Source organism: Schistocerca nitens, chromosome 1, assembly GCF_023898315.1.
Source record: "Schistocerca nitens isolate TAMUIC-IGC-003100 chromosome 1, iqSchNite1.1, whole genome shotgun sequence".
Taxonomy (NCBI): domain Eukaryota; kingdom Metazoa; phylum Arthropoda; class Insecta; order Orthoptera; family Acrididae; genus Schistocerca; species Schistocerca nitens.
This window is the reverse complement of record NC_064614.1, coordinates 227,376,837-227,386,171: the sequence shown is the minus strand read 5'-3', so window position 1 is coordinate 227,386,171 and position 9,335 is coordinate 227,376,837. Positions and strand designations below refer to the sequence as shown.

The following is a 9,335-nucleotide window of genomic DNA, read 5'->3' as shown; positions in this document are numbered from 1 at the left end:
TGACGATCGGGCGAAGTGGTACACCCTGTTTATGAATCTTGGGTAATCCATACAGTCTTTGTGGAACTTGTGCCTTAGCTTTCAGTTGTTTGACAACCTTCTCAGGCCACCCTGTTTCCTTAAGAAGATACCAGGTTTTCCTGTCCACTCTATCGTTGGGGTCATTCTCTAATGGATTGTAAGCAGGGTCCTCCAAAAGTTGACAGATCTTCTGGTCATAGTCAGCCTTCAGCAGTATGACAGTAGAGTTCCCCTTGTCTGCTGGTAACGCCACCAAGTCTTTATCTTCCGGCAAACTCTTGTTCCTAATGTAGGTATTTCAAACCGAACGAGAAAAAAAAATGCTAGGGAGATCTGACATAACGCACGAGCAATCGCGTGTCATTTACAGTCCATTATACTACCAACTACGCTACACATTCAACGTGGGTTTGCTTATCAACTGCGTCATATACAACACTGGGAAAACTTCAAAGCCGATTACTTCTTTAAATTTATGAAAAACATTAAGAACAGCCTATTTCTCGGCACTTTTTAGCCGTGTTCCACACTCGTGGTTCACTACGGAACAGAAAGCAGCCGCAGCCATTTCCATATTGCTCATTAACAGCGCGACGATCTGAGCACAACACTGCAGAGACTGTGACTGTACACGAGTTTTGAAATAAAAATTACATAGCTAAAGCGTTATTAAGAAAAACTTTGATGACTGTTAATACATTTGAATATCTTAAAGTTTCATTTAACGTAACTTAGTAACTATATATATATATATATATATAAATTCATAAGTAGGACCTACTTCCAAGAGCGTAACAACACCAATGTACGTGTGCTACGGCTTCTGAACAGTCATCGTGTTTGTGTTTGTTTGCATCAGGTTTATTCTTATGATGAACGGATAACAGCCCTGCAGTTTTATGTTGTACAGCTCCTTCTAACGCCTGAATGCCGTTGTGCAACAAATTCTTTTAATCACAACGAAATACTATCCAATAAGTCCGCCTCCGTAGCGTAACGGTAGCGTTACCGCCTACCACGCGGGGGGCCCGGGTTCGATTCCCGGCAGGGGACTGGGCGTTGTGTGTCCATCATCAGTTTCATTATCATTGACTCGCAAGTCGCCGAAATGGCGTCAATTAAAAAGGACTTGCAATACGGCGGTCGAACTCCCCCGAATAGAGCCTCCCGGCCAACAATGCCATACGATCATTTCATTTCATTCACTATCCAATAGATTACTCCATTACATACAGTGGTGCATCAGCTGAGGAATTGCAGATTATGGTGGTGCAGTGTTTGCATCTGTAGACACAGCCAAGCTTATGTTTCAACACCAGAAAACAGGGTGTTGCAGAAATTACTCATAATATAAAACGCAAAATTCTTTCATACGCACAGAAAATATAATTTAAGGCACTGCTCAAGTTAATTTTTATCGTACACTTACATCAAAGTCAATAATATGATTTATATGCAGCCTGTAGTAACGATAATCTCTAGTATATTTAAATTTAAAAAAATACTGAAAAGCAAATATCAGGGAGTATTGAACCAGGAGCAGGTAAAATAATCTGCTAACGACATTGCAGGACTCATGAATCTATTCAGTTACTTACAACAGAAAATAATTTTAATAACACAACCTGAAGAAAGAGCACATGTTTGCTTTGTCTACATATACAAAACCACAAATTTATGATTCACAGTTAAAAAGACATTCAACGCAACCGTAAACTCATCAACAATCATATCAGACTAGCACTTGGCGGGGGTGTAGTAAAAAATAGGAGGATTAAGAGCTTTCACGAATAAGTATTACAATTAATTTAACGTGATAAGTCCGCAGCTCGTGGTCGTCCGGTAGCGTTCTCGCTTCCCGCGCCCGGGTTCCCGGGTCGATTCCCGGCGGGGGTAGGGATTTTCTCTGCCTCGTGATGACTGGGTGTTGTGTGATGGCCTTAGGTTAGTTAGGTTTAAGTAGTTCTACGTTCTAGGGGACTGATGACCATAGATGTTAAGTCCCATAGTGCTCAGAGCTATTTGTACCATTTTTTAACGTGATAAAAGAGAAATGCACAAAAAATGTGAAGTTGTACGTCCGCATATAGATGGACCTGCATAGGAAAGCGTGGCTGACGGTATTACGGTGTGTAAACGCCACCATGGCTCTATAACACGAACGAGGTTAGGTCATGGACGTTACCAGCCAGTTCTAAAAAGCACAATGTGTGAAGAAGAAGCCGGTTGAAATCACTGTTATTTGCAGGCGTTTAGTACCGAAGACTGCTGAGACAATTGTAACTGAGATAAAATGCGACAAATGTTCCATTGTCTTTCCATCTGCATTGTTTTTTCAATACGACCGATTGTTGTTGTTGTGGTCTTCAGTCCTGAGACTGGTTTGATGCAGCTCTCCATGCTATTCTGTCCTGTGCAAGCTTCTTCATCTCCCACTACCTACTGCAGCCTACATCCTTCTGAATCTGCTTAGTGTATTCATCTCTTGGTCTCCCTCTACGATTTTTACCCTCCACGCTGCCCTCCAATACTAAATTGGTGATCCCTCGATGTCTCAGAACATGTTCTACCAACCGATCCCTTCTTCTAGTCAGGTTGTGCCACAAGCTCCTCTTCTCTCCAATTCTATTCAATACCTCCTCATTGGTTATGTGATCTACCCATCTAATCTTCAGCGTTCTTCTGTAGCTTCTATTCTCTTCTTGTCTAAACTATTTATCGTCCACGTTTCACTTCCATACATGGCTACACTCCATACAAATACTTTCAGAAACGACTTTCTGAAATTTTTATCTATACTTGATGTTAACAAATTTTTCTTCTTCAGAAACGCTTTCCTTGCCATTGCCAGTCTACTTCGACCATCGTCAGTTATTTTGCTCCCCAAATAGCAAAACTCCTTTACTACTTTAAGTGTCTCATTTCCTAATCTAATTCCCTCAGCATCACGCGACTTAATTCGACTACATTCCATTATCCTCGTTTTGCTTTTGTTGATGTTCATCTTATATCCTCCTCTCAAGACACTGTCCATTCCGTTCAGCTGCTCTTCTAACGACTGATTAGAGAATCTATGATGTAATAAACCGATTAGAGAATCTATTACATCATAGAAGCGCATATGAAAACTCAGTCATCAAGATGAGAACACGCAGTTGACAGTATTTTGTGTATGTAACCATGTATGAAAGCTTATGTAATACACTGGTCGGCCAGAGCATGATGTCCATCTACCTAATAGCCAGGAGGTCCACTTTTGGGACGGGAAACAGTGGCGATGCTTCGTGGCGTGGAAGCAATGAGGCGTTGATAGCTCGCTGAAAGGAGTTGGCACCACATCTGCACACACAAGTCACCTAATTCCCGTAAACTCCGGGGAGGGGGCGATGATCTCTGAGGCCACGTTCAATCACATCCCAGACGTGTTCGGTCGGGTTCAGATCGGGCGAGCTGGAGGGCCGGCACATCAATTGGAACTCACCACTGCGTTCCTCTAACCACTCAGTCACACTCCTGCCCTGGTAAGTGCACGTTGTCTAAAACCAGTGTACGACACTTCTTGGCCGTCATGGTGCCTTGCTAGAGCTCCACTGGACTCATGGATGCCCACTTGAATGTTACCCAGAGCATAATGGAGCCCCGCTAGCTTTTTTCCTTCCCGCGGTACAGGTGTCAAGGAGCTTATAACGTTACAGCCTTCCCCAAAATTCATATGAAATTTCTGTTACCACCTTTTTTTATATGCAACCGGATAGTTATCGAACAAATCACAGCTTCCTGTGTGTCTTTATATATATCATTCTGTCCTATTTGATAAAAAACTTGATATTTATTGCGAAGGCGTGTGAAATGTTCTGGAAGGACGTGCGTTGTCATTGATAAAATTATGTAAATATACTAAATTAAGTAACTAATCAAGAAATAGAAGTAATAAGTCCTTAGAAATAAATAACTATAGGCTGCAGAGATGTTAGCGTGAAAAATCAATGCTTCTAATTAACAAAACGGTAATCTAAACTCCAGTAACAGAAGACCTCACTATCTTGGGAAATGGCTTAAAAGTTATTACTAAGCGATTTATTTTCATTTGTTATTTATTTTTATGTCTTGCTCTGCAATTAATATTCTTTGTAATTACATTTCTAACTAACTCTCCGATTGTTTACATCTCACAGTTTTCCAGTTTCCAGAATTTGAGGCCTTATTTATGCATTTTATGTATGTAATCGGATAAAGCACGAGCTCTGCACTACCACTGAATATTAGTAACCAAATACAAACTGTAGTTAATTACGTAACTAAAGTAATACAAGAGACATTATTGTAATTAAAGATCAGAATGATTTTCTTATGGAAAACTAAATACATTACTATAAAAGATTGTCATTCAGATTTACTACTACGGTATTCATTGTACCTTATTCAGCTGTGACATCAGTTTCTGTACGTATTGTAAATTTTAATTGTAACATCAAAATTGTGCAAAATTAATAATGCTTTAGTTTGGAAGTTATTTTTAAAATTTCATATAAAGCGATGCAGTGATGCTGCGAGGAGTCTGTTTTGAAGTTACTTTTGGAAGTCAAAGGGATCAGTGAAGCCTGTCCATGTTTTGTTTGCATGACGAGTGTGCAGTTCGGATATCAATTAATGTGAATAAATTTTGTGAAGCATAAGAATTTCGCATTCATTCGTCAATTGACTATGCAAAAGAAACTTAAGTTAAGTAACATTCAGCATGAATCGTTACAAGCTCTTCAGCTGGAAGACGACGGATCGCACCCTCCCAGCGGCATGATTCATCAGACCACACAACGCTTTGTCACTGCGCTAACGTCCAGTGCCGATGGTTATTTGACCATTTCAGTCGCAGTTGCTAATGTCATGGTGTCAATATTGCCAAATGCATGACTCGTCGGCTGCCCAACCACACGACGTCTGGACGTGGTTTCAACTTGGTTGAAGACACTCACCACGGCACTCCTCGAACACCTGACAAGTCGTACAGTTTCCAAAATGCTCGTACCAAGTCTCCGGGCCGTCACAATCTGCCCTCGGTCAAACTCAGATAGATGGCATATCTTCCCCGTTCTACACACGGACAGCACGCTCACTGATACTACTGTACATGCACCGTGCTTGTGTATGACTAAAGTGCGCGTCATTTACGACGGCGGCCGAGTTTAAGTTCGTTCTGCGCATCTGACGTCACAAAAACAGTCAGCCAATGAACAGAGAACGACGTTGCCAGAGGTCGACTACAGTGCAGAGCACGGATGTGTCTTCAGTTTTAGAAACGTTCAGTCACAAATAAAGTAATTGAACAAAAGCAGTGTCTTGACAGCAGACTTTCTTTTATAGAAAGTTTGGAAAAAGCATTCTTCATACCAGTTGCTTCATATTCTATTAATTAATTAAACCGAACAAGCAATAAGCCTCCTAATTCAGGCGATCAAGGAAAGGTGTTTGTATCATTCTCACGAACCGCTTTTTCGCAATGAAGAACAGCGGTAGTTGTTAATTTCCTATTGTACATCGACGAAACGTGAGTAATTCATAGTCATACCAACAGTGTTTGTCGGTATTTTGCGTGACGTCTTAGAGTGCTCCGCGGCATCTGTTAAATGACGAGCTGCGTTGGCGTAGGGGTTAAGGTGTTTGGCTGCTAACCGAAAGGTACTGCGTTCAAACGTTGTGCGGTTATTAATATTTTCTTTATTTAAAAACAATATCGAAGTGTCTTACTTCATGTAGAACAGACGCGTTTTTCTCTTTTGAAGCATCTTCAGTGGGCAGTATTTTGTCTCCTCCATTGACAAGTCACCTTTCGTAGTTTTATGCTGCGGTAACACAATATTCAACGTTTGTGTCGGCTGATTAGTGTTTTAGCAAATAAATGCTGTTTGTGTGTGCCACACACAAAAATTATATTTGACATAGCTCAGAGCACTTCACTGATAGACGGTATATTCAAGTCCTAATGTTTTGTAAGTCCACAGTTTTGTTTAATGTATTTTGTCTACTTCCTTTTGATTGATTGAAGTGCTTTTAAGTAAAGCCAAACGCGCCTGGTGTAAATAAAACTTTTATTACAGTCGCGAAAGACGGAATATTTCTCAATATTACATACGACACCTATCTGGTACTTAAATTGAATGAGATATTGTTATACGGTAAATTTTATATGACATTTAGGTATCTTGTCCACATTTCTTTCTCAACATTGTGGTAACCAAAATCGACCATACGGAAAGTATACGCTATGGACTTTTACCTCTGTAAACTCTTCAAAATTTCGTGCAGTGGTTTACTACGTTTAATGCTGCACACTAACTGCGTTGAACATCGAAACAAAATTAAGTCATTTATGGGGGAAGGTATCAGTCAAGACGATGTGTAAAAATCAAATTTTTGGGCCAAATAATTTTTGTGAAATCGAATGATAAGTGTGTCAAAGCAGTCGGAACACCATGTGTCTGCACAGGCGAGCAGTGCAGTGATGACGAAATCGCGCACAGCGCGGAATGCGGGGAGCACGTCTCTGTAGCAGCGAAAGGGTTAATTCGGCCGTGGTGGCTTTACTTCATAAACTGCGCGCTCCCCCCTAAATGTAAGTTTGCAAACTATACTATACTATGGCGCCGCTTCTCTTGGCGCGTGCGTCGTTTGCAACTGGCAACGCAGCAATCTCCCGCGTCTGGGCGGTCATGCGCGAGCCGCCAAGATAAAAGAAGTGAACTATAGTAGTCATTCGTTTCCACGTGACGCTGCTGTCGCCTGGACGGGTTTATATCGATAGCAGATCGGTGGTCATAATGTTCTGGTTGATCAGTGTATATAACATGGAAATTTAAAAAACTGTTACTTGCAAATTCATAAACAAAATGTCGATCAGTAAAACCAAGAAAAAGAACGTGAAATTAAATGCTACAGCAGAGATAACCTTGGTCTAGATGTGCTTCACTCAATATCACCGTGATAGACAGTGGGAGTTAAATCTAGTATTCAAATGTTAATTTTTACTGAAAAAGTCTCAGACGTTGTAGTCCCAATAAACGGTATATTAATGGCGTGCCGAACTGCTTCAAGTATCCTCTGTTGTTGCTTATTTCCTGTTAACCGCAACGTTTTGCTAACGAGAGCATGTCAAAGATGCCAGCCACTGCACTAAAGTAGAACGCTTCTCCAGCGTCAATGAAAACGAGCAGCAATGTTTGCTGTAAGCTGTTCGAGGCAAACTCACGTCGAAGTATACTGAGGCTTTACGCTCCAAGTGTGAACCCGCAAGTTACTACCCACTACGGGCCGTAGCTGTGAACTTGCCTAACAAGGAGGGAACGTGGCGCAGCGTCTTCACTAGTGCGCAGGCTCGTTAGGTTAAGGTGACGGAGCACCCAGACCTCGCGCTTGCCTCTCTATACTGGTCACTAAATGCCACAGTTCTTCTGTGTTTGTATTTATCACCTGACTGCTACGTTGCGTGATGTAACACTCACAACCACGTATACCTGTCGGTGGATTTGCTCACACAGGTTTTCAGGTTCGTGCTCCATGCAGTAGTTCCTAAAGCCAGCGTCTACGAGAATTTAAATTATTTCCGATTATTCTATAATCGCATATATATCTACATCTACGTGACTAGTCTGCTATTCACAGTTAAGTGGCTGGCAGAGTATTCTTCGATCCGCCTTCTGACTATTTCTCTGGCGTTCCACTCTTTGGCATCACATGCGAAAAACGAACACTTTAATTTTTCCGTATGAACTCTGATTTCTCCTATGATTACGATAATCGTTTCGTCCTATGTAAGTTGGTGACAATAAAATAGTTTCATATTCAGAAGAGCAAGTTGGTGTTTGAAATTTCGTGAAAAGATATTGTCACAACGAAGAACGTCCTTACTTTAATGATTTCCATCCCAACTCATTTGTCATAACGTGAAACGCAAAACGTGCTGCCCTTCTTTGAAGTTTTTCGGTGTCCTCCGTCAATCCCGCCACTTAAGGATTCAACTATTAATTTATTATAGTTAAGTATAGCGTCTACGCATACTAACTCAATGGAATTATCTGCTTCGATTTTGCTACAGGATGAACTACTTCTAACAGCATGAAACACGCCACCACCAACTGTATTTAATCTATACTTACTGTACTCCGTTAGGTCCCGGCTAAAAATGTCGACTGATCGTATCTCCGGGCTTCATCCAGTTTTTGGAACCTGCAGCGATGTGAGCTTCAGTGTTTTCCGTTAACGCTTGGAGCTGTGGTTCTTTCCCAACACAGCTATGAAATTTTACTACTACAGTATTGGTTGTAAAAAATGGCTCTGAGCACTATGGGACTTAACTGCTGTAGTCATCAGTCCCCTAGAACTTAGGACTACTTAAACCTAACTAACCTAAGGACAGCACACACATCCATGCCCGAGGCAGGATTCGAACCTGCGTCCGTAGCGGTCGCGCGGCTCCAGACTGTAGCGCCTAGAACCGCTCGGCCACATCGGCCGGCAGTATTGGTTGTAGCTATGTTTAACCTCTTCCTATGTTCTTCCTGCACTCCTTGAGACTGAAGCCGTTTTTGTGCTCTCTTGGGACCCTCTAACCTAATAAATTGCCCAGTCCACTCCACACAGCCCTCGAAACGTGTGCAGCCACCTCCTGCATCTAAAGGACCCCGGATATGTCAGAAAAAGCAAACACCACGAATTCTTTCGCCTCTTTGGGCAATGAATGCACCAACTTCAGGACGAATGAACAGCAACGTTCGACCTCCGACTGCAATCAAAAATTGGTAGTCACGGACGACATGGACTAGGACTGTGAATAACTGGCGCAAGGTGGGAATGTGGGCGGCCGGGAAGCGTGCTAAGGATCTCTGCGCGTTTGCGATAAACGCTGTGCCCGGATGGCAAAAAAAAGTGGTTAGCTTCGTGCTCTGGAAACATAAATTCGCTCGAAAAAAAGTAAGCTGGAGATCTCGGGTTCGAGTCCTGGCCCGGCACAAATTTTCATTCGTCACCGCTGATTCAGCATAAAGTTCTGGTAGAGCTGATCTCATTAGTCTATTCCCTTTCCTTTTCTTTCCTTTCTCCCCCCTCCTCCTTCAGTTTACGCAATACATTGATTTGAATTACAGGTTTACACTTTTAAAATTTATGGACTAGTATTAATACTCTGGCAGTAGTCTCCCTGCACTATACTCCCCGAGGGAGGAGCAGAGGTTACTTGTTCTACTATTGTACCAAAATTTACTTGTATTTCTCTTTTTTTCATTTTGTAAACATGGTACAGAATTCAGAATTTGACCTTTTCA

The 9,335-nt window shown here is 41.8% G+C and overlaps 1 non-coding gene across 1 annotated transcript; it reads left to right on the top strand.

Annotated features, from left to right (window-relative positions):
- Positions 1 to 1,003: 1,003 nt before the first annotated feature.
- On the top strand, positions 1,004 to 1,075 carry Trnag-acc (transfer RNA glycine (anticodon ACC)). Its single transcript has one exon. It is a non-coding gene; the product is annotated as a tRNA-Gly (tRNA).
- The last annotated feature ends 8,260 nt before the right edge of the window (positions 1,076 to 9,335 follow it).